The sequence below is a fragment of the Pristiophorus japonicus genome, chromosome 9, assembly GCF_044704955.1.
Source record: "Pristiophorus japonicus isolate sPriJap1 chromosome 9, sPriJap1.hap1, whole genome shotgun sequence".
Classification (NCBI taxonomy): domain Eukaryota; kingdom Metazoa; phylum Chordata; class Chondrichthyes; family Pristiophoridae; genus Pristiophorus; species Pristiophorus japonicus.
In genome coordinates, this window is record NC_091985.1 from 179,024,506 (window position 1) to 179,050,529 (window position 26,024).

At 47.2% G+C, this 26,024-nt stretch overlaps 1 pseudogene; it reads left to right on the plus strand.

Annotated features, from left to right (window-relative positions):
- Positions 1-9,680: 9,680 nt before the first annotated feature.
- The window catches only part of LOC139273349 (NACHT, LRR and PYD domains-containing protein 3-like), a 59,916-nt pseudogene continuing 43,572 nt past the window's right edge, over positions 9,681-26,024 (plus strand).

Genomic DNA, 26,024 nt, shown 5'->3' on the forward strand with positions numbered 1-26,024 from the left:
GCAATGCGACAACCTTGAGGGGACATGGAGGCAATTTGAGGGGTTTTGATAGAGTACATAGGGAGGGACTATGTCCAGTGGCAGGCGGGTGGGTAACCACAGGACAGGTTCAACATTATTTGCAATAGGAGCAGAGCAGAGATGAGGATGTTTTGATGGCGAGCTGTTGTGATCTGGAAGGGGGGGTGGTTGTGGGGGTGGGTGGGGGGTGGAGTTGGGGGGGGGATGGGGGGTGGGATGGGTGGAGGTGTGGGGGGGAAGGTGGTGGGGGGAGGTTGGGGAGGGGCTGGGGTGAGGGGTGGTGATGGGGGGAGGTGAGGAGTTGGGCGTGGGTGGGGGGTGTATGGGGGGAGGGGTGGGGGGTTTGGAGGGAGAGGTGGGGTGGGGGGGTGGGGAGGCGGGGGGATTCAGGGGAGGGGAAGCGGGTTGGGGGGTGGCCCTCCACTCTCGGAAGCGGGTATTGGTCTTGCAACGACACACGGTTGATTGTGGCTTTGTAGTCGCCACAAATCGTAACCGAACCATCTGCTTTGAGGACGGGAACGATGGGACATGCCCAGTCGCTGAATTCATCGGCCAAAATTATGCCCTCTGTGAGCAGCCTGTCCAGTTCACTTTCAATTTTCTCACGCATATCGTACGCCACCGCTCTGGCTTTGTGGTGCACAGGTTTGACATCCGGAGTGATGTGTATCACTACTTTTGTGCCCTTGAACGTTCCGACACCGGGTTGAAAAAGTGACTCGAATTTTTGCAATACCTGCGAGCATGAACTTCGCTCCACGGATGAAATGGTGCGCACATCCCCCCGCAATTTCCAATTGATCTCAGCTAGCCAATTCCTCCCCAAAAGCACGGGGCGATTTCCGGGAACAATCCAGAGTGGCAGCCGGTTCTGTAATTCATTATGCGTTACCACCAAGTTTGCACTGCCCAGCACTGGGATGATCTCTTTGGTGTACGTGCGCAGCTGCGTCTCAATGCATTCCAGTATGGGCCTCCTAGCTCTGTGTGGCCATAGTCACTCAAACTGTTGGGAGCTCATGAGTGACTGGCAAGCTCCGGTATAGAAACATAGAAAATAGGTACAGGTGTAGGCCATTCGGCCCTTCGAGCCAGCACCGCCATTCAATGAGTTTATGGCTGAACATGCAACTTCACCACCCCATTCCTGCTTTCTCGCCATACACCTTGATCCCCCTAGTAGTAGGGACTCCATCTAACTCCTTTTTGAATATATTTAGTGAATTGGCCTCAACAACTTTCTGTGGTAGAGAATTCCACAGGTTCACCACTCTCTGGGTGAAGAAGTTTCTCCTCATCTTGGTCCTAAATGGCTTACCCCTTATCCTTAGACTGTGACCCCTGGTTCTGGACTTCCCCAACATTGGGATTATTCTTCCTGCATCTAACCTGTCTAAACCCGTCAGAATTTTAAACCTTTCTATGAGATATCCTCTCATTCTTCTGAACTCCAGTGAATACAAGTCCAGTTGATCCAGTCTTTCTGGATATGTCAGTCCCGCCATCCCGGGAATCAGTCTGGTGAACCTTCGCGGCACTCCCTCAATAGCCAGAATGTCCTTCCTCAAGTTAGGAGACCAAAACTATACACAATACTCCAGGTGTGGCCTCACCAAGGCTCTGTACAACTATAGTAACACCTCCCTGCCCCTGTACTCAAATCCCCTCACTATGAAGGCCAACATGCCATTTGCTTTCTTAACTGCCTGGTGTACGTGCATGCCAACCTTCAATGACTGATGTACCATGACACCCAGGTCTCATTGCAACTCCCCTTTTCCTAATCTGTCACCATTCAGATAATAGTCTGTCCATCTGTTTTTAACCACCAAAGTGGATAACCTCACATTTATCCACATTATATTTAATCTGCTATGCATTTGCCCACTCACCTAACCTATCCAAGTCACTCTGCAGCCTCATAGCATCCTCCTCACAGCTCACACTGCCACCCAACTTAGTGTCATCCGCACATTTGGAGATACTACATTTAATTCCGTCGTCTAAATCATTAATGTACAATGTAAACAGCTGGGGCCCCAGCACAGAACCATGCGGTACCCCACTAGTCACTGCCTGCCATTCTGAGAAGTACCTATTTACTCCTACTCTTTGCTTCCTGTCTGCCAACCAGTTCTCAATCCACATCAGCACACTACCCCCAATCCCATGTGCTTTAACTTTGCATATTAATCTCTTGTGTGGGACCTTGTCGAAAGCGTTATGAAAGTCCAAATACACCACATCAACTGGTTCTCAATTGTCCACTCGACTGGAAACATCCTCAAAAAATTCCAGAAGATTTGTCAAGCATGATTTACCTTTCACAAATCCATGCTGATTTGGACTTATCATGTCACCTCTTTCCAAATGTGCTGCTTTGACATCCTTAATAATTGATTCCATCATTTTACCCACTACCGATGTCAGGCTGACCAGTCCATAATTCCTTGTTTTCTCTCTCCCTCCTTGTGCACCGGGATGCCATTCAGTAAGATTTTCATCATCATGGGTGGCGTTTTGGTGTATAAGCTGTGGACATCAGCCACATGAACTCTCCTAACTTCAGCATCCATGGTTGTACCCCAGGCCTCAACCTGCATTTCAGACCCCTCGTCTGGTTCCTGTCTTGCAGATTAGCCTCGCTACTGCCTTTTTGCACATCCTGGCCAAGTGTCCACTGAAATTACAAATCCTACTGGTGTAAAGTTGGAACCTTCAGATTTTGGCATTGTGTCTGCCCCCACACCTCCAACATGAGCTGAGATTGCTGTTAACAAAGGGACTATTCCCAGGCATTCCTCTCTGATGGCCCGTTTGGCTGTTTCTAAGCACTCTGATCACAGGATGCATTGTTCCTCATGATGGCGTGAATTGCAGATCCCCTTTCCATTGTCCCTATTGCGGGCCCACCCTGGAGCTTGTTGCTGCCTGGGCGGTGTCGAATTGCCCTTGCCTGCCTGCCTGCCTGGACGCTGTCGAATTGCCCTTAGCTGCCTGTGGGGGTCTGTGTCATTTTTACAACATTGACTCCCTGGTTTATCGTCATGTTGAAACCAGGGCTGTGAGCGTAAATTAGCTTGGTCTCCTCTTCCCCTGCCATAAAGATCTGAGCTATCAAAGTCGCCCCTTCTAAAGTCAAGTCCTTAGTCTTTATGAGCTTCCTGTACATGCTGGCATGATTAATGCCCTCGGTGGAAAAAGTCCCTTAACATGTTCCCCCTGCAGGCATTGGAGAAATTACAGAGACTGGCCAAACGCCGCAGTTCAGCCACGAAGTCTGAGATGTTTTGACCCTCCCGACGCTGGTGAGAGTTGAACCGGTGCCGGGCCATGTGTACGCTACTTGTTGGCTTGAGATGCTCACTGATCAGCTGGTTGAGCTCTTCGAAGGACTTGTCCGCTGGCTTTTGGGGTGCGAGCAGGTCTTTCATTAGCGCATACGTCTGTGGACCACAGCTGGTCAGCAGATGCACCCTCCGCTTGTCAGCCGCTGTCTCTTCCAGCCAGTCCTGTGTGACAAAGCTCTGCTGGAGTCTTTCCACGAATTCGTCGTCCCAGTCCTCACCCACACAGTAGCATTCTTCTGTGCTGCCGTTGGCCATCCTCATGGTCGGTGATTCCCGTTTCTCGTCGCCAGATATAGTGTCTCTGCACCTTGTTACAAACTCACACGAGGCATGGATATATCAGACACAGTTATTCTGTGACCTTCACTTTATTCCCAGAAGTAAAGAGTGTTGATCCTTGGTGGGACCTCCCCTTTTATACCTGGAAACCCAGGTGAGGAGTGTCTCCTGTAAGCTCACTCCCTGTGGTCAGGGTGTGCATTACAACGGTACAGGTACAGTGCTCATGAGTTACAGTTACATAACTATTGTCATTGCAAGATGGTGAAATACATGACAGTTAATGTATATTGTAAAGAGCTGGGGTCCCAGCACTGAGCCCTGGGACACTCCACTAGTCACTGCCTGCCATTCTGAAAAGGACCCGTTTATCCCGACTCTCTGCTTCCTGTCTGCCAATCAGTTCTCTATCCATGTCAGTACATTACCCCCAATACCATGCGCTTTGATTTTGCACACCAATCTCTTGTGCGGGACCTTGTCAAAAGCCTTTTGAAAGTCAAAATAAACCATATCCACTGGTTCTCCCTTGTCCACTCTGCTAGTTACATCCTCAAAACATTCCAGAAGATTAGTCAAGCATGATTTCCCTTTTATAAATCCATGCTGACTTGGTCCGATCCTGTCACTGTTTTCCAAATGCGCTGCTATTTCATCCTTAATGATTGTTTCCAACAGTTTCCCCACTGCTGATGTCAGGCTAACCGATCTATAATTACCCGTTTTCTCTCTCCCTCCTTTTTTAAAAAGTGGTGTTACATTAGCTACCCTCCAGTCCATAGGAATTGATCTAGAGTCGGTAGAATGTTGGAAAATGATCACCAATGCATCCACTATTTCTAGGGCCACTTCCTTAAGTAATCTGGGATGCAGACTATCAGGCCCCTGGGATTTATCAGCCTTCAATCCCATCAATTTCCCAAACACAATTTCCTGCCTAATAAGGATATCCTTCAGTTCCTCCTTCTCACTCGACCCATTCTCCCCGAGTACATTCGGAAGGTTATTTGTGTCTTCCTTCGTGAAGACAGAACCAAAGTATTTATTCAGTTGGTCTGCCATTTCTTTGTTCCCCATTATACATTCACCAGAATCCGATTGCAAGGGACCTATGTTTGTCTTCACTGCTCATTTTCTCTTCACCTATCTCTTGAAGCTTTTGCAGTCACTTTTTATGTCCCCGGCAAGCTTCTTCACGTACTCTATTTTCCTGCTCTTTATTAAGCCATTAGTTCTCCTCTGCTGAATTCTAAATTTCTCCCAATCCTCAGGTTTGTTGCTATTTTTAGCCAATTTACAAGCCTCTTCCTTGGCTTTAACACTCTCCTTAATTTCCCTTGTTAGCCATGGTTGAACCACCTTCGTCGCTTTATTTTTACTCCAGACAGGGATGTACAATTGCTGAAGTTCATCCATGTGATCTTTAAATGTTTGCCATTGCTTATCCACCATCAACCTTTTAAGTATCCTTTGCCAGTCTATTCTAGCCAATTCACACCTCATACTGTGGAAGTTACCTTTCCTTAAGTTCAGAACCCTAGTTTCCGAATTAATTTTGTCACTCTCCATCTTAATAAGAAATTCTCCCATATTATGATCACTTTTCCCCAAGGGACCTCGCACAACAAGATTGCTAATTAGTCCCTTCTCATTACACATCACCCAGTCGAGGATGGCCAGCTCGCTGGTTGGTTCCTCGACATATTGGTCTAGAAAACCATCCCTCATACACTCCAGGAAATCCTCCTCCACCGCATTGCTTCCAGTTCGGTTAGTGCAATCAATATGTAGATTAAAGTCGCCCATGATAACTGCTATACCTTTATTGCACACCTCCCTTATTTCTTGTTTGATGCTGTCCTCAACCTCACTACTACTATTTAGTGGCCTGTACACAACTCCCACTCGTGGTTTCTGCCCTTTAATGTTCTGTAGCTCCACCCATACCGATTCCACATCATCCAAGCTAATGTCCTTCCTTACAATTGCATTAATTTCCTCTTTAACCAACAACGCCACCCCTCCTCCTTTTCCTGTCTGTCTATCCTTCCTAAATGCTGAATACCCTTGGATGTTGAGTTCCCAGCCTTGGTCCCCCTGAAGCCATGTCTCTGTGATGGCAATCACATCGTATCCGTTAACTGCTACTTGCGCAGTTAATTCATCCACCTTATTCCGAATACGCTTCGCATTGAGGCACAGAGCCTTCAGGCTTGTCTTTTTAACACACTTTTCCCCTTTAGAATTTTACTGTAATATGGCCCTTTTAGTTTTTTGCCTTGGGTTTCTCTGCCCTCCACTTTTACTATTCTCCTTTCTATCTTTTGCTTCTGACTTTATTTTATTTCCCTCTGTCTCCCTGCATTGGTTCCCACCCCTTTGCCATATTAGTTTAACTCCTCCCAACAGCACTAGCAAACACTCCTGCTAGGACATTGTTTCCGGTCCTGCCCAGGTGCAGACCTTCCGATTTGTACTGGTCCCACCTCTGTTGGGGAGCAGTACTGAGGGTGCACCGCATTGTCGGAGGGGCAGCACTGAGGGAGCGCCGCACTGTTGGGGAGCAGTACTGAGGGAGTGCCACATTGTCGGAGGGGCAGTACATCGGAGGGGCAGTACTGAGGGTGCACCGCACTGTCGGAGGGGCAGCACTGAGGGAGCACCACATTGTCGGAGGGGCAGCTCTGAGGGAGCGCCGCACTGTCAGAGGGGCAGCTCTGAGGGAGCGCCGCACTGTCGGAGCGGCAGCTCTGAGGGAGCGCCGCACTGTCGGAGGGGCAGCTCTGAGGGAGCGCCGCACTGTTGGAGGGGCAGCTCTGAGGGAGCGCCGCACTGTTGGAGGGGCAGCTCTGAGGGAGTGTCGCACTGTCGAAGGGGCAGCTCTGAGGGAGCGCTGCACTGTTGGAGGGGCAGTACTGAGGAATCGTTGCACTGTCGGAGGGGCAGTACTGATGGAGCACAGCACTGTCGGAGGGGCGGTACTGAGGGGGTGGTGCACTCTCGGAGGGTCGGTACTGAGGAAACGTTGCAGTGTCGGAGGGGTGGTACTGCGGGAGTGATGCACTGTCTGAGGGGCAGCGCTGCACTTTCGGAGCGGTGGTACGAAGGGATTGTTGCACTGTCGGAGGGGCGGTAGTGAGGGAGCGCAGCACTGTCGGAGGGGCAGTACTGAGGGAGCGCAGCACTGTCGGAGGGGCAGTACTGAGGGAGCGCAGCACTGTCGGAGGGGCAGTACTGAGGGAGCGCAGCACTGTCGGAGGGGCAGTACTGAGGGAGCGCCGCACTGTCGGAGGGGCAGCACTGAGGGAGCGCCGCACTGTCGGAGGGGCAGCACTGAGAGAGTGGTGCACTGTCGGAGGGCCGGTACTGAGGGAGCGCAGCACTGTCGGAGGGGCGGTGCTTCGGACGAGATGATAATCCGAGCCCCCGTCTGCCTCTCGGGGTGGATGTAAAAGATCCCGGGGCCACTATTTGGAAGAACAGCGGGGGAGGTCTCCCCGGTGTCTTGGGGACAATATTGATCCTCAATCACACAAACAGATGATCCGCGTCATTATCGCAGGTCTGTGTGTGGGATCTTGCTGTGCACAGATTACCTACCAAACTTACCGCATTAACACACTGACCGCACTGTGAGACTGTGTGTGGGATCTTGCTGTGCACACATTACCTACCACATTTCCCACATGAACACACTGACCTCACTGTGACACTGTGTGCGGGATCTTGCTGTGCACACATTACCTGACACATTTCCCACATTAATACACTGACCACACTGAGACTATATGTGGGATCTTGCTGTGCACACATTACCTACCACAATTCCCACATTAAGACACTGACGTCACTATGAGACTGTGTGTGGGATCTTGCTGTGCACACATTACCTGCCACATTTCCCACGTTAACACACTGACCAGACTGTGAGACTGTGTGTGGGATCTTGCTGTGCACACATTACCTACCACATTTCCCACATTAACACACTGACCTTACTGGGAGACTTTGGGACAACCGCCGATTGAAAGGCTCGAGAGAAATGGAATATTTACTTTTCAAACCGCTGTTGGAGTGGGGCGCATGCGCACTGGGACGGTCACGCGCTGTGCGCTGCTCTGTGATGTCATGTGCGAGGCCGGGCTCGCGGAGCGGCGTTTTAACGGTCCAGCCCCGCACAGGTTCAAACCAGGAGCCACGTGACTACGCGCGGTGTGGCGGTTCTCCGATTGGTGGGAGCCGCCGTAAATCCCCCGCGCATATCCAATAGGAGCGGCGTACTCGCTGGGTGGCATTTATTGACGCAGTAAAGGCCTCGGCGGCCTCAGTGTGCATGCTCTGTACCCCTCCCTTCCCCCGCTGACAGAGCGGGGCTTCCGGTGAAAGTATGTTGCTGGGTCCCGGAAAGCGGCTGGAGGCCGCCGGCTCTCCCGGGAGTTGTAGCGGAGGGTGAGCGGCCTCCATAGTGTGGGTGAGTGTCCGGGACTGAGCGCCGCAGGGCCGGGGGAGCCGGTGTGAGAGAATCTCCGCACTGACCCTGGGAACTACGCGTGAGATCAGACAGTGTGTAACCCGGGGGTGGGCCGAGTGTGATCAGACAGTGTGTAACCCGGGGGTGGGCCCAGTGAGATCAGATAGTGTGTAACCCGGTGCTGGGCCCAGTGAGATCAGACAGTGTGTAACCCGGGGGTGGGCCGAGTGTGATCAGACAGTGTGTAACCCGGGGGTGGGCCCAGTGAGATCAGATAGTGTGTAACCCGGTGCTGGGCCCAGTGAGATCAGACAGTGTGTAACCCGGGGGTGGGCCCAGTGAGATCAGACAGTGTGTAACCCGGGGTTGGGCCCCGTGAGATCAGACAGTGTGTAACCCGGGGGTGGGCCCAGTGAGATCAGACAGTGTGTAACCCGGGAATGGGCCCAGTGAGATCAGACAGTGTGTAACCCGGTGGTGGGCCCAGTGAGATAAAACAGTGTGTAACCCGGGGGTGGGCCCAGTGAGATTAGACAGTATGTAACCGGGGTGGGCCCAGTGAGATCAGACAGTGTGTAACCCGGGGGTGGGCCCAGTGAGATCAGACAGTGAGTAACCCGGCGGTGGGCCCAGTGAGGTCAGACATTGTGTAACAGTGCGGTGGGCCCAGTGAGATCAGACAGTGTGGGGGGAGGGGGGTGGATCTGGTGGATGTCTGCTTCCTTCCCCTCCCCCTGGGGCTCTCCCCGCCCAACACTGCCGCACCTCCCTGTGTGGGGCCCTGCACTGAGCCCACCCCGGGGGGGAGGTTTTGTGGTACTCCCACCGCTGGGGCCACTGCACTCCGGCACTGTCCGTCCCGCGCAGGTGCAGTGTTTCTCCCTGTTGTTAATCCAGGGATTCCCAGTCAAGGCTCAATATGTGAGTGATGGCGGACATGGGATGGTTGCCTGGTTTACAGGCGGTGAGGCCGGGAGGCACAGCATGTATGCCTGGGTTACAGTTGGGGTGCATGGGATGGTGTCCTGTGTTACAGGGACGGGGGGCCAGGGGACACAGGATGGTTGTCCGGGGACGGGGGCACAAGATGGCTGCCATGGTTTCAGGGGCGGGGCCGCCGGGGGCACGCGATAGTTGCCCGGGTTACAGGGGCGGGGCAGCACGTGATGGTTGCCCGGGTTACAGGGGTGGGGCAGCACGCGATGGTTGCCCGGGTTACAGGGGCGGGGCAGCACGCGATGGGTGCCCGTGTTACAGGGGCTCTGGGCTGCAGCCTACAATATAAGGGGATGGGCAATGATTACAGAGAGTGGAGAAAGTGTGAGTGACTGATATATGAGGTGGCTCTGGCTGCGGATTAGGGATTCTAGTTTCAATTGTTTATTCATTTTACGAATAACTCCAGGGTTGGTTCCCATCACATTCCATTTCACACCATCAATATTATTCCCATCTCCTGCCCAGTTATAATTAGATCTCCCGGTGAATGGAGGACGATTGAGGAAGGTCCATAGCTGGAAGTAAACAGGGATTGTAGACTGAGGAACAACAGGTGAACCAGCTCAGGATTGTGAGAGCACCAACCTCGGGGAAACTTCCGATTCACAGAGCTTCCATAGATCGACTGGGGAAAAAGGTAAGAGACATTCCCATTGACTCAGATACACACTGGTCCTGGGGGACTGGGGAGAAAGGTCAGAGAGAGTCCCATTGACTCTGATACACACTGGTCCTGGGGGACTGGGGAGAAAGGTCAGAGAGTCCCATTGACTCAGATACACACTGGTCCTGGGGATAGACGGGGGAGAAAGGTCAGAGACCATCTCATTGACTCAGATTCACACTGGTCCTGGGGATAGACGGTGGAGAAAGGTCAGAGAGAATCCCATTGACCCAGATACACACTGATCCTGGGGATAGACTGGGGAGAAAGGTCAGAGAGAGTCCGATTGACTCAGATACACACTGGTCCTGTCGACAGGACACAAATGTTACAGGGTAAGGCAGGGGATGGTGTGAATTAGACTGGGAGAGTCTGACCACCGAGCACAGCGTGAGGCCGTGTAATGGGATGTGAAGTGAGACCAGTTTCTGACTCTGAACATACAATCACACTCAGTCTTGTGTGTATTAGAGTAACGAGATTGGAATTAAACAGAGACTCCAGTCGAGGGCAGAGCCCAGGCAGTTATTAACTGTTCCCCCCCACCCCACCCCCCCGCCGCCAATCACAGCACCAACTCGGAAATAACCGACCTTTATGGCTGCAATAATATCGATATTATACTGTGTGTTAAGGTAGTACCAGACACTCCAATACATTTCATATTCAGCTCTCAATAAATAATGTTGCAATGCTGAACTGGATGCTGTCCCTGACATAGTTACTTCCTCTCAGTGAACCTATGTTCCGATTTCACGTTGGCAGTTGAAGTAAATGCTTCATTTCAACATAACTGGTTTTAAATTTTACACAATTCCTGTATTTTAAACAAGATTTGTAAAATTACTTCCAATTGATTATTTTGTGCGTTGAGTCAGAATGAAGGTTCACGGTGGTCTCCTGACCCAGCTCTCGGCCCAGTGATCTTTTTACAATCAGTGTTTGTCCCCACACTTTCTCGAGTTTCCATGTTTGTTCAAAACAGTCACATCATGTCTGTAGCGAGCTGCTTTCAGCAGAAAATAAGAACTTCGTATGTCAGCCCTTTAAAAACTGACTGGAGTGTCTAGAATTGTTCATCGAAATTATATAAGATTTCAGATGTTCAAAACTGACTCTCATATTTCCCATCGAATTCAGTATTGTGTAATTTAAATGGTCATTGTTAACAGTTACAGAATTCGATGGTCTTAGACAAGTAGATTTTCAGAGGTGACGGGGTCGATTTAGAAATATAGAATATAGGAGCAGTAGTAGTCCATTCGGCCCTTCGAGTCTGAACCACGATTCAAAATGCAAGGCCCCGAGGGGAAGAGTGACCATAATTGTGGTGGAATTCTACATTAGGATGGAGAATGAAACAGTTAATTCAGAGACCATGGTCCAGAACTTAAAGAAAGGTAACTTTGAAGGTATGAAGCGTGAATTAGCTAGGATTGATTGGCAAATGATACTTAAGGGGTTGACTGTGGATGGGCAATGGCAGACATTTAGAGACCGCATGGATGAACTACAACAATTGTACATTCCTGTCTGTCGTAAAAATAAAAAAGGGTAAGTGGATCAACCGTGGCTATCTAGGGAAATCAGGGATAGTATTAAAGCCAAGGAAGTGGCATACAAATTGGCCAGAAATAGCAGCGAACCCCGGGACTGGGAGAAATTTAGAACTCCGCAGAGGAGGACAAAGGGTTTGATTAGGGCAGGGAAAATGGAGTACGAGAAGAAGCTTGCAGGGAACATTAAGGCGGATTGCAAAAGTTTCTATAGGTATGTAAAGATAAAAAAGTTAGTAAAGACAAACGTAGGTCCCCTGCAGTCAGAAACAGGGGAAGTCATAACAGGGAACAAAGAAATGGCGGACCAATTGAACAAGTACATTGGTTCGCTATTCACTAAGGAGGACACTAACAACCTTCCGGATATAAGAGGGGTCAGAGGGTCTCGTAAGGAGGAGGAACTGAGGGAAATCCTTATTAGTCAGGAAATTGTGTTGGGGAAATTAATGGGATTGAAGGATGTAAGCCTGACATCGGCCGTGGGTAAAATGATGGAATCAATTATTAAGAATGTCATAGCAGCGCATTTGGAAAGAGGTGACATGATAGGTCCAAGTCAGCATGGATTTGTGAAAGAGAAATCATGCTTGACAAATCTTCTGGAATTTTTTGAGGATGTTTCCAGTAGAGTGGACAAGGGAGAACCAGTTGATGTGGTATATTTGGACTTTCAGAAGGCTTTCGACAAGGTCCCACACAAGAGATTAATGTGCAAAGTTAAAACACTTTTGGGATTGGGTGTAGTGTGCTGACATGGATTGAGAACTGGTTGTCAGACATGAAGCAAAGAGTAGGAGTAAATGGGTACTTTTCAGAATGGCAGGCAGTGACTAGTGGGGTAGCGCAAGGTTCTGTGCTGGGGCCCCAGCTGTTTACACTGCACATTAATTATTTAGATGAGGGGATTAAATGTAGTATCTCCAAATTTGCGGATGACACTAAGTTAGGTGGCAGTGTGAGCTGCGAGGAGGATGCTATCAGGCTGCAGAGCGACTTGGATAGGTTAGGTGAGTGGGCAAATGCATGACAGATGAAATATAATGTGGATAAATGTGAGGTTATCCACTTTGATGGTAAAAACAGAGAAACAGACTATTATCTAATTGGTGACAGATTAGGAAAAGGGGAGGTGCAACGAGACCTGGGTTTCATGGTACATCAGTCATTGAAGGTTGGCATGCAGGTACAGGAGGCGGTTAAGAAAGCAAATGGCATGTTGGCCTTCATAGCGAGGGAATTTGAGTACAGAGGCAGGGAGGTGTTGCTACAGTTGTACAGGGCATTGGTGAGGCCACACCTGGAGTATTGTGTACAGTTTTGGTCTCCTAACCTGAGGAAGGACATTCTTGCTATTGAGGGAGTGCAGCGAAGATTCACCAGACTGATTCCCGGGATGGCGGGACTGACCTATCAAGAAAGACTGGATCAACTGAGCTTGTATTCACTGGAGTTCAGAAGAATGATAGGGGACCTCATAGAAACGTTTAAAATTCTGACGGGTTTAGATGCAGGAAGAATGTTCCCAATGTTGGGGAAGTCCAGAACCAGGGTTCACAGTCTAAGGATAAGTGGTAAGCCATTTAGGACCGAGATGAGGGGGAACTTCTTCACCCAGAGAGTGATGTACCTGTGGAATTCTCTACCACAGAAAGTTGTTGAGGCCAATTCACTAAATATATTCAAAAAAGAGTTAGATGTAGTCGTTACTACTAAGGGAATCAAGGGGTATGGTGAGAAAGCAGGAATGGGGTACTGAAGTTGCATGTTCAGCCATGAACTCATTGAATGACGGTGCAGGCGAGCAGGGTCGAATGGCCTACTTCTGCACCTATTTTCTATGTTTCTATGTATTGCTACCAGTTTAGTCAGTCCAATCTATATGTAGATTAAAGTCGCCCATGATAACTGTTGTACCATTATTGCACGCATCACAAATTCTTGTTTGATGCTGTCCCCAACCTCACTACTACTGTTTGGTGGTCTGTACACAACTCCCACTAGCGTTTTCTGTGTTTTGGTATTCCGCAGCTCCACCTTTACAGATTCCACGTCATCCAAGCTAATGTCCTTCCTTACTATTGTGTTAATTTCCTCTTGAACCAGCAACGCTACCCCACCTCCTTTTCCTTTCTATCTATCCTTTCTGAATGTTGAATACACCTGGATGTTGAGTTCCCAGCCTTGGTCACCCTGGAGCCATGTCTCCGTGATACCAATTATATCATATTCGTTAATTGCTGTCTGTGCAGTTAATTTGTCTACCTTTTTATGAATACTCCTTACATTGAGGTACAGAGCCTTTAGGTTTGCCTTTTTAACACACTTTGCACCTTTAGAATTTTGCTGTAAATTGGCCCTTTTTGATTTTTGCCTTGGGTTTCTCTGCCCTTCACTTTTACTTTTCTTCTTTTGCTTCTGCCCCCATTCTACTTCCCTCTGACTCGCTGCATAGGTTTCCATCCCTCTGCCATATTAGTTTAACCCCTCCCCAACTAGCAAACACTCCCCCGAGGACATTGGTTCCGGTCCCGCCCAGGTGCAGGCCATCCGGTTTGTACTGGTCCCACCTCCCCCAGAACCGGTTCCAATTTCCCAGGAATTTAAATCCCTCCTTTCTGCACAACTCCTCAAGCCACTGAGCTATCCTGCGATTCCTTCTCTCGCTAGCCCATGGCACTGGTAGCAATCCTGATAATACTACCTTTGAGGTCCTCCTTTTTAATTTAACTCCTTGCTCCCTAAATTCACCTTGTAGAACCTCATCCTGTTTTTTTTTAAACCTGTATCGTTGGCACCTATATGCACCACGACACCTGGCTGTTCACCCCCAACCCCCTCCAAAATATCCTGCAGCCACTCCGAGATATCCTTGACCCTTGCACCAGTGAGGCAACATACCATCCTGGAGTCTCGATTGCGGCTGCAGAAACGTCTATCTATTCTCCTTACAATAGAATCCCCTACCACTATAGCTCTCCCACTCTTTTTCCTGCCCTCCTGTGCAGCAGTGCCACCCACGGTGCCATGGACTTGGCTGCTGCTGCCCTCCCTGGATGAGTCACCCCCCCACCCGCTCAACATTACTTAAAGGAAGATGTCAATGAACTGGTTAGGAGGACATAACAGTGGCAAATGGAATTCAATCCAGAGAAGTGAGAGGTAATGCATTTGTGGAGGGCTAATAAGGCAAGGGAATACATATTAAATGGTAGGACACCGAGAAGTGTGGAGGAACAGAGGGGCCTTGGAGTGCATGTCCACAGATACCTAAAGATAGCAGGAGAGATAAGGAGGTTAAGAAGGAATATGGAATACTTGTATTCTATGCCTCGGTTAATAAAGGCAAGAGCAGGGTGGTTATGGTTGACCTGTATAAAACACCTTCGGCCACAGCTAGACTAATGCATGCACTTCAGGTAACCACATTACAGGAAAGATGTGATTGCGATGCCAATAATGGGTGTTTTACACCAGACCTGACACTGCGCATTTACTGAATCCACCCTCAGTTCCAGCCGTACAGAACATTAAGCAGCGCCTCATCGACAGAAGTACATCAATAAAATAGTCACATTACTGGAAATAGATGTAAACGGATCCGATATAGTTGCAATTACGGAGACATGGTTGGGAACTGAATATCCAAGGATATTCAATATTTCGGAAGGACAGGCAAAAAGGAGGAGGGGGTGGTGTGGTATTGTTCGTAAAGGATGAAATCCGAGCAATAATGTGAAAGGATATTGGCTCAGAAAATCAAGGTGTAGAATCAGTCTGGGTGGAGCTAAGGAGCACCAAGGGGCAGAAAATATTGGTGGGATTTGTCTATAGGCCTGCAAACGTTAGTGGTAGTGCAGGGAACGGCATCAAAAAGGAAGTTAGAGATGCATGAAGCAAGGGTACAACAGTAATCGTAGGTGACTTTAATCTACATATAGACTGGCCAAACCAAATTAGTAATAATTGTGCCAGATGAATTCCTGGAGTGTGTACGAGATGTATTTTCAGATCAGTATGTTGAGGAGCCGACTAAGGAACAGGCTATCCTAGATCGGCTATTGTGTAATGAGAAGGGATTAATTAACAGTCTTGTTGTGCGGGGTCCTTTAGGGAAGAGTAACCATAACATGACTGAATTCTTTGTTAAGATGGAAAGTGAAGTAGTCCAATCCGAAACTAAGGTCCTAAATTTAAACAAAGGAAACTACGAAGGTATGAGGAATGAATTGGCTATGATAGATTGAGACGATTCATTAAAAGGCATGATGGTGGATAAGCAATAGCTAATATTTATGGAACGAATGCATGAATTGCAACAGTTAGCCATTCCTTTCTGGCGTAAAAATACACGGAAAAGTGGCCCAACCATGGCTAACAAAAGAAATTAAGGATAGTATTAGATCCAAAGAGGAGTTATACAAAGTTGCCAGAAAAAGTAGCAAGCCTGAGGATTGGAAGCAGTATAGAATTCAGCAGAAAAGGATCAAGAGATTGATTAAGAGGGGAAAAATAGAGTATGAGAGTAAACTTGCAAGGAACATAAAAAACGACTGCAAAAGTTTCTACAAGCATGTAAAAAGAAAAAGATTCGTGAAGCCAAATGTTGGTCCTTTACAGACAGAAACGGGAGAATTTGTAATGGGTAACAAGGAAATGGCAGAACAATTAAATAAGTACTTTGGTTCTGTCTTCACAGAAGAGGACACAAATAACGTCCCAGAAATGCTAGGGAACGAAGGGTCTAGTGAGCAAGAGGATTTGAAGGAAATGATTATTAGAAAGAAAATAGTGCTGGAGAAACTAATGGGACTGAAGGCAGATAAATCCCCAGGGACTGATGATCCGTAGCCATGGAAACAGTGGATGCATTGGTTGTCATCTTGCAAAATCCTATAGATTATGGAACAGTTCCTGCAGATTGGAGGGTGGCAAATGTAACCCCACTATTTAAAAAAGGAGGGAGAGAGAAAACGAGGCCTGACATCAGTAGTAGGGAAAATGCTGCAGTCGGTTACAAAGGATGTGATAACGGCACACTTAGATAATATCAACAAGATTAAGCAAAGTCAACATGGATTTATTGGAGGAAAATCATGTTTGATGAACCTACTGGAGTTTGTTGAGGCTGTAGCTGATGGAATAGATAAGGGAGAACGAGTGGATGTAGTGTATTTGGATGTTCAGAAGGCCCTTCATAAAGTTCCACATAAGAGGTTAGTGTGCAAAATTAAAGCACATAAGGATTATGGGTAATGTATTGCCATGGATTGAAAATTGGTTAACTGACAGGAAGCAGAGAGTAGGAATAAACGGGTCTTTTTCGGGGTAGCGGGCATTGACTAGTGGGGTACCACAGGGATCAGTGTTGGGCACCAGCTATTCACAATATATATTATACACAATAAATACTCGCGCCTCACCAACTGCCGCTGGGCCTTTTAGAGGCCTCCGACCCCAGACTGATGCCTCACCAACTGCCGCCGCCTCTCGCTGCCGCTGAGCTTTTTATAGGCCTCCGACACCGGACTCGTGCCTCACCAACTGCCGCCGCCTCTCGCTGCCACTGGGCCTTTTATAGGCCTCCGGCCCCGGACTCGCGCCTCACCAACTGCCGCCGCCTCTCGCTGCCGCTGGGCCTTTTATAGGCCTCCGACCCCGGACTCGCGCCTCATCATACGGTGGAGGAGGATTTCCTGGAGTGTTAGGGCTGGTTTTCTGGACCAATATTTCAAGGAACCAACCAGAAGGCTGGCCATCCTAGACTGGGCGATGTGTAATGAGAAAGGACTAATTAGCAATCTTGTTGTGCGAGGCCCCTTGGGGAAGAGTGACCATAATATGGTAGAATTCTTTGTTAAGATGGGGAGTGACAGTTAATTCAGAGACTAGTGTCCTGAACTTAAGGAAAGGTAACTTCGACGGTATAAGACGTGAATTGGCTAGAATAGACTGGCAAATGATAATGAAAGGGTTGACGGTGGATAGGCAATGGTAAACATTTAAAGATTGCATGGATGAACTTCAACAAATGTACGTCCCTGTCTGGAGTAAAAATAAAACTGGGAAGGTAGCTCAACCGTGGCTAACAAGCGAAATTAGGGATAGTGTTAAATCCAAGGAAGAGGCTTATAAATTGGTCAGAAAAAGTAGCAAACCTGAGGACTGGGAGACATTTAGAATTCAGCAGAGGACAAAGGGTTTAATTAGGAGGGGGAAAATAGAGTACGAGAAGAAGCTTGATGGGAACATAAAAACAGACTGCAAAAACTTCTATAGATATGTGAAGAGAAAAAGATTAGTGAAGACAAACGTAGGTCCCTTGCAATCAGATTCAGGTGAATTTATAATGAGGAACAAAGAAATGGCAGACCAGTTGAACAAATACTTCGGTTCTGTCTTCATGAAGGAAGACAAAAATAACCTTCTGAAAATGCTAGGGGATCTAGGGTCTAGTGAGAAGGAGGAACTGAAGGATATCCTTATTAGGTGTGAAATTGTGTTGGGGAAATTGATGGGATTGAAGGACGATAAATCCCGGGGGCTTGACAGTCTGCATCCCAGACTACATGAGGAAGTGGCCCTATAAATAGTGAATGCATTGGTGATCATTTTCCAAGAGTCCATCGACTCTGGATCAATTCCTATGGACTGGAGGGTAGCTAATGTAACACTACTTTTTAAAAAAGGCGGGAGAGAGAAAATGGGTAATCATCGACCGGTTAGTCTGACATCAGTAGTGGGTAAAATGTTGGAATCAATTATTAAAGATGAAATAGCAGCGCATTTGGAAAGCAGTAACAGGATCGGTCCAGGTCAGCATGGATTTATGAAAGGGAAATCGTGCTTAACAAATCTTCTGGAATTTTTTGAGGATGTAACGAGTAGAGTGGACAAGTGAGAACCAGTGGATGTGATGCATTTGGACTTTCAAAAGATTTTTGACAAGGTCCCACATAAGAGATTGGTGTGCAGAATTAAAGCACAGGGTCTCCTAACTTGAGGAAGGACATTCTTGCTGTTGAGGGAGTGCAACGAAGGTTCACCAGACTGATTCCCGGGATGGTGGGATTGACATATCAAGAAAGACTGGATCAACTGGGCTTGTAGTCACTGGAGTTCAGAAGAATGAGCGGGCATCTCATAGAAACGTTTAAAATTCTGATGGGTTCAGACAGGTTAGATGCAGGAAGAATGTTCCCAATGTTGGGGAAGTCCAGAACCAGGGGTCACAGTCTAAGGATAAGGGGTAAGCCATTTAGGACCGAGATGAGGAGACATTTCTTCACCCAGAGAGTGGTGAACCTGTGGAATTCTCCACCACAGAAAGTTGTTGAGGCCTATTCACTAAATATATTCAAAAAGGAGTTAGATGCAGTCCTTATTACTAGGGGGATCAAGGGGTATGGCGAGAAAGCTGGAATGGGGTACTGAAGTTGCATATTCAGCCATGAACTCATTGAATGGTGGTGCAGGCTCGAAGGGCCGAATGGCCTACTACTGCACCTATTTTCTATGTTTCTATGTATTGGGGGTAATGTACTGACGTGGATAGAGAACTGGTTGGCAGACAGGAAGCAGAGAGTTGGCATAAACAGGTCCTTTTCAGAATGACAGACAGTGACTAGTAAAGTGCCGCAGGGCTCAGTGCTGGGACCCCAGCTATTTACAATATACATTAATGTTTTAGATGAAGGAATTGAATGTAATATCTCCAAGTTCGCAGATCATACTCAGCTGGGTGGCGGTGTGAGCTATGAGGAGGACGCTAAGAGGCTGCAGGGGGACTTGGACATAGAAACATAGAAAATAGGTGCAGTCGTAGGCAATTCGAGCCTGCACCACCATTCAATAAGATCATAGTTGATCATTCCTTCAGTACCCCTTTCCTGCTTTCTGTCCATACCCCTTGATCCCCTTAACCATAAGGGCCATATCTAATTCCCTCTTGAATATTTCCAGTTGACTGGCATCAACAACTCTCTGCGGCACGGAATTCCACAGGTTAACAACTCTGAATGAAGAAGTTTCTCTTCATCTCAGTCCTAAATGGCCTACCCTTTATCCTAAGACTATGTCCCCTGGTTCTGGACTTCCCCAACATCGGGAACATTCTTCCCGCATCTATCCTGTCCAGTCCCGTCAGAATCTTTTATGTTTCTATGAGATCCCCTCTCATCCTTCTAAACTCCAGTGAATAAAGGCCCAGTTGATCCAGTCGATCCTCATATGACAGCCCAGCCATCCCTGGAATCAGTCTGGTGAACCTTCGCTGCACTCCCTCAATAGCAAGAATGTTCTTCCTCAGACTAGGAGACCAAAACTGAACACAATATTCCAGGTGAGGCCTCACTAAGGCCCTGTACAACAGCAGTAAGACCTCTCTGCTCCTATCTCCTAGCTATGAAGGCCAACATACAATTTGCCTTCTTTACCGCCTGGTGTAACTGCGTGCCCACTTTGTGTCTGATGAACCATGACACCCAGCTCTCGTTGCATCTCCCCTTTTCCTAGTCTGCCGCCATTCAAATAATATTCTGCCTTTGTGTTTTTGCCCCCAAAATGGATAACCTCACATTTACCCACATTATACTGCATCTGCCATGCATTTGCCCACTCACCTAACCTGTCCAAGTCTTAGCATCCTCCTCACAGCTCACACTGCCACCCAGTTTAGTGTCATCTGCAAACTTGGAGATATTACACACTATTCCTCCATCTAAATCGTTAATGTACATTGTAAAGAGCTGAGGTCCCAGCAGTAAGCACTGCGGCACTCCACTAGTCGCTGTCTGCCATTCTGAAAAGGACCCGTTTATCCTGATTCTCTGCTTCCTGTCTGCCAACCAGTTCCCTATCCACGTCAGTATATTATCCCCAATACCAAGTGCTTTGATTTTGCACACCAATCTCTTGTGCGAGACCTTGTCAAAAGCCTTTTGAAAGTCCAAATACACCACATCCAGTGGTTCTCCCTTGTCCACTCTACCAGTTACATCCTCAAAAAATTCCAGAAGATTCGTCAAGCATGCTTTCCCTTTCATGAATCCATGCTGACTTGGACCGATCCTGTCACTGCTTTCCAAACGCGCTGCTATTTCAATCTTAATGATTGATTCGAACATTTTCCCCACTACTGATGTCAGGCTAACCGGTCTGTAATTACCCGTTTTCTCTCTCCCTCCTTTTTTAAAAAGTAGTGTTACATTAGCTACCCTCCAGTCTATAGGAACTGATCCAGAGTCGATAGACTGTTAGAAAATGATCACCAATGCATCCACTATTTCTCGGGCCACTTTCTTGAGTACTCTGGGATGCAAACTATCAGGCCCCGGGGATTTATCAGCCTTCAATCCCATCAATTTCCCTAATACAATTTCCCACCTAATAAGGATATCCTTCAGTTCCTCCTTCTCATTAGTCCCACTGTCCCCTAGCACCTTCAGAAGGTTATTTGTATCTTCCTTCGTGAAGACAGAACCAAAGTATTGGTTCAATTGTCTGGCATTTCTTTATTTCCCATTATAAATTCACCTGAATCCGACTGCAAGGGACCTACGTTTGTCTTTACTAATCTTTTTCTCTTCACATATATATAGAAGCTTTTGCAGTCAGTTTTTATATTCCCTGCAAGATTCCTCTCATACTCTATTTTCCCCCTCCAAATTAAATCCTTCGTCGTCCTCTGTTAAATTCGAAATTTCTCCCAGTTCTCAGGTTTGTTGCTTTTTCTAGCCAATTTATATGCTTCTTCCTTGGCTTTAACACTATCCTTAATTTCCTTTGTTAGCCATGGTTGAGCCACCCTCTCAGTTTTATTTTTACTGCAGACAGGAATGAACAATTGCTGAAGTTCATCCATGTGATCTTTAAATGTTTGTCATTGCTTATCCACGGTCAACCCTTTGAGTATCCTTTGCCAGTCTATTCTAGCCAATTCACGCCTCATACCTTCGAAATTACCTTTCATTAAGTTCAGGAACCTAGTTTCCGAATTAACTTTGTTACTCTCCATCTTAATAAGGACTACTACCATATTATGGTCACTTTTCCCCAAGGGACCTCGCACAACAAGATTGCTAATTAGTCCCTTCTCATTACACATCACCCAGTCGAGGATGGCCAAATCCCTAGTTGGTTCCTCGACATATTGGTCTAGAAAGCCATCCCTAATACACTCCAAGAAATCCTCCTCCACCGCATTGCTTCCAGTTAGCTTAGCCCAATCAATATGTAGATTAAAGTCGCCCATAATTACTGCTGTACCTTTATTGCACACATCTTTCTTATTTCTTGTTTGATGCTGTCCCCAACCTCTCTATTTCTATTTGGTGGTTTATATACAACTCCCACTAGCGTTTTCTGCCCTTTGGAATTCCGCAGCTGCACCCATACTGATTCTACATCATCCAGGCTAATGTCCTTCCTTACAATTGCATTAATTTCCTCTTTAACCAGCAACGCCACCCCGCCTCCTTTTCCTTTCTGTCTATCCTTCCTAAATGCTGAATACCCTTGGATGTTGAGTTCCCAGCCTTGGTCACCCTGGAGCCATGTCTCCGTGATGCCAATCACATCGTATCCGTTAACTGCTATCTGCGCAGTTAATTTATCCACCTTATTCCGAATACTCCTCGCATTGAGGCACAGAGCTTTCAGGCTTGTTTTTTTTTAACACACTTTGTCCCTTTAGAATTTTGTTGTAATGTGGCCCTATTTGTTTTTTGCCTTGGGTTTCTCTGCCCTCCACTTTTACTGTTCTCCTTTCTATATTTTGCTTCAGATTCCATTTTATTTCCCTCTATCTCCCTGCATAGGTTTCCATCCCTCTGCCATATTAGTTTAACTCCTCCCCAACAGCACGAGCAAACACTTCCCCTAGGATATTGGTTCCGGTCCTGCCCAGGTGCAGACCGTTCGCTCCCAGCTCCCCCAGAACCGGTTCCAATGTCCCAGGAATTTGAATCGCTCCCTTCTGCACCACTCCTCAAGCCACGTATTCATCTGAGCTATTCTGCAATTCCTACTCTGACTAGCACGTGGCACTGGTAGCAATCCTGAGATTACTACTTTTGAGGTCCTACTTTTTAATTTAACTCCTGTCTCCGTAAATTTGTCTCATAGGACCTCATCCCGTTTTTTTACCTATGTCATTGGTACCTATATGCACCATGACAACTGGCTGTTCACCCTCCCTTTTCAGAATGTCCTGCACCCACTCCGAGTCATCCTTGACCCTTGCACCAGGAAGGCAACATACCATCCTGGAGTCTCGGTTGCGGCCGCAGAAACGCCTATCTATTCCCCTTACAATTGAATCCCCTATCACTATTGCTCTCCCACTCTTTTTCCTGTCCTCCTGTGTTAATACGGATTCTTTTTCCCTCAATCTGTTTCAGCGAATACACTGGCACGCGAACACCGTAGCAGCTTATAACAAAGCAGACTTTATTAATTGTTTCACCGGCCGGGACTTCTAAGAACAAAGGAACGCTCTCCCTCAAAGTGCGCTCACTTCCCTTGGACAAGCCCCGTTGCAATGTAGGGGCGCAACAGTTATACACTTTCGGTACGTAATACAATGAGGGACATTCAGTTCACCCTATCCTTTTGTGATCCCTCCTTCCCTTTGTCCACTCATGAGCCGACACCTGGCCTTCCTTGCCCAATTAGGTACGGGCAAGTGGTTATGTGTAATAGCAACTGTTTTTGCACAAAGAGCTTTTCACCCATTGCTTGTTATTGCTACAATTTTATTGGCGTGACTAGTAACCAAGACCTTGAGCAAGTCTGCTATTTGTGCCAATGTTGTAACATTTTCAGTCTGACATTCTTTTGGTTATCCTTCCATGATTCCTCTGTTCACTTCATTGTCTCCATTGCTATACATTTTCGAACATTCTCATCCCCCATTTTGTCATTCCATGATAATCTTTAGCATTATTCCAGGGTGATTGCGTTTAGTTGCTCACACTCTCTTTCCTGATCCTCCTTGTTGTCTGTGAGTCGGCCTCGAGCCTCTTCGCAAGGTCTTATCAATGTCTGCTTAGGTTCTCACATTGTATCCTATCGGAATATTATTGACTTGATAACTTCTGGAGCCTTGGTACAAGACCGAAGAGGTGCCTTTTACCTCCTTACGGGCCAGTGCAGGAACCAGCACTTTATGCCTTGTCCCACTGGTACCCCTAATGCCAAATGTTTCTCTTACATTTCCCCCCTTTTGGCCCTTGGCTATACGCCAAGCTGGCCATATTTCCCAATAACTATCTCGCTGTTGGCAAGTTCTAGATAGGTTTGTTCAGCTGGGTGGCCATCTCCCAAGCTTCGGGACCTCCTGAAACCTTCCCACAGAGTTATATAAGGTAAGTCCTTCCTGTAGGACTGCTTAAATTTTCATCCCTTATGGCTTTAATTATAGTGCATGCCCTGAATTATCCTGTTTAATTCGTGAACTTGTTAATCCCATCATGACCATCAGAACCAGACCCTGTATTACTACAAGTACATGTGATATTATTCAAATCCATGGGTGAATTTGAATATTAAGTCCAATGTCCCACAGCTTTGAGTACCAGGGCTGATCAGCCAGCATTGCATTAGTGCCTCTCTGTAAGTTGTCTATTTCTTCCATCAGCTGATATACTGTCGTCTTTGATTCTGGATTCCTTGCACCAAACGTAATTGTTCCTCATTTAGTTCCGGTATCTGTTTGCCTTGCGGTTCTCATACCGCCTCTTCGTACCCCTCTCGGACGGTATCCGTGATTGTTCCGTCGATGATTTCCGTTGTCTCGGGATGTATATGATATCCGTCTATGTCTATTTCTCCCTTGGGTCTGAAGCAGAATTTAGGAGTAATGAGGACACAGGGGGTGACTCCTCCCCTGGTCTTAATGGTTAAGTTGGCTGCCCCCGTGCTCACGCATCACTCTGCGTTCCCTTGCGGGGCAGCGATGGTTTCAAGATCGTATTCGAGAGGAGTGAAACTCAGCATGCATCCGTTTGTTTGGTGCAATCTGCAATCATCATTCGTCATTCATGACGCACCTCGACATAAAACCAATGGTTAATTTTAAAGCAGTCAGTTATATCAATGCCTTTGGTACTATTGTTAATTTTAATCACCCGTCTGGCAGGCTGATGGTAACGTAACCGAGTTTGGTTTCACACTTCACCAATATTATCAATCTGATATAAGGGGTCTCCCTTTGTTACATCATACTGTGGTATGGACAACACAAATCCGATCATATTCACCCGCCCAGTAATACATCTGAATTTCGGCACCCATGCGTGACTATTCCTTCGTAGCTCGCATGTGTTGTTCATTTTTTTTTTATCTAGAGTCCAATTGTTAATTATGCTGTTCGGAATCCAATCTGGTATGTCTCCATTCTGGAGTTGCTCCAAATTATGTTGTACCTCACTTAATATCCATGCCCCATACCCGGAGCAAACTATCTCAGCCTGTAATCATTTACTTATATCTTTCCCCATTGCGTGGATCAATTTTATTGTCTTGGCATTTCGGCAATGTATGGGCTACTTGTAACAGTTCCCCTTCCACGCCATCTCCCCACATCGCATGTAGGGCTTGGTTATCCAAGTCCCTCCCCACTAAACCACTCAAGACTACACCATTAAGTTGTTAACCAGGTCGTATTTTGCCTACAGGCCTATGGAATTGATCGTCATAACCCCTGCCGCATAACCCATGCCTAGTGTTTCCAGTATTCCCCTTTTTTTTTTCGACCTTGCCCTATTCCATTTCTGACATTAAACCTCAGGGTAGTGGGTTCCGGGCCTTTGAGGATCCGTTGTGCCAGGTTCTGGTATAGACTTAAAGTTTCATTCCCAAAGAAGCTAGGAAAAATAATATCCATTAGGTTTAGGATAAGTACTTGCTGACACACCCCAAATTATATCCTTTCTTTAGATTCTTTTATTACTAGCCCCCCCGCCTTTGCTCTGTTCTGTTCCTACCCTTCTGTTTCTTGTGGGGTGGATTTGGCTGCTTGTTTGCAGCTTCGTCCGCCCAGGCATCAGCTTCTAGAACTGAAATTCCATTCAGTTGGATTTCTGCGCCCTTCCCCTTTTGGTCCTATGAACTTGCTCCTGTCCTCGGAATCTACTGGCGCCCATGACATCGGCAGCCTGCTGCATTATAACCTTACTTAATACACTATACATAGCCATGCGTTAAAATAAGTTCTGTCCTTGCTCGAGTCCTTGGCTGCTGGGTTGCATATTTCGGCAGTCAAATTAAACAAAGCTAGTTCATGTAGTTGTGTCTTTCCTGCGTGTGCCACATCTCTCGTAGTCCATCTGTATTATCCAATGCCTGCATGGGCCTCAAGGTCCCCAGTATCCTGAGTCTCCAGAGTCGAAGTAGCCGCTGCGGTCCCATCTCAGTGAGTGTTTTGTCTGCAAATTTTAAACAGATTGCCTTGTCGTCACCAGGTGTTAGGTTCTGGTCTACTCATCTTTTATCCATGCATGTTGCGGTCACTCTGTGAAATCGGAGGTAAAGTTAGGTTGGGTTTGTAGACTACACTTACCCACCGCGGGGTACATTGGCTCTATTGCCACAGGTGATGGTGCTATGGCTGTGCACTGCACTATCTGTATCTGTCTGGTCCCGTTTTTTAAAAATCTCTTTCAGCTTATTTATCTTAGCCT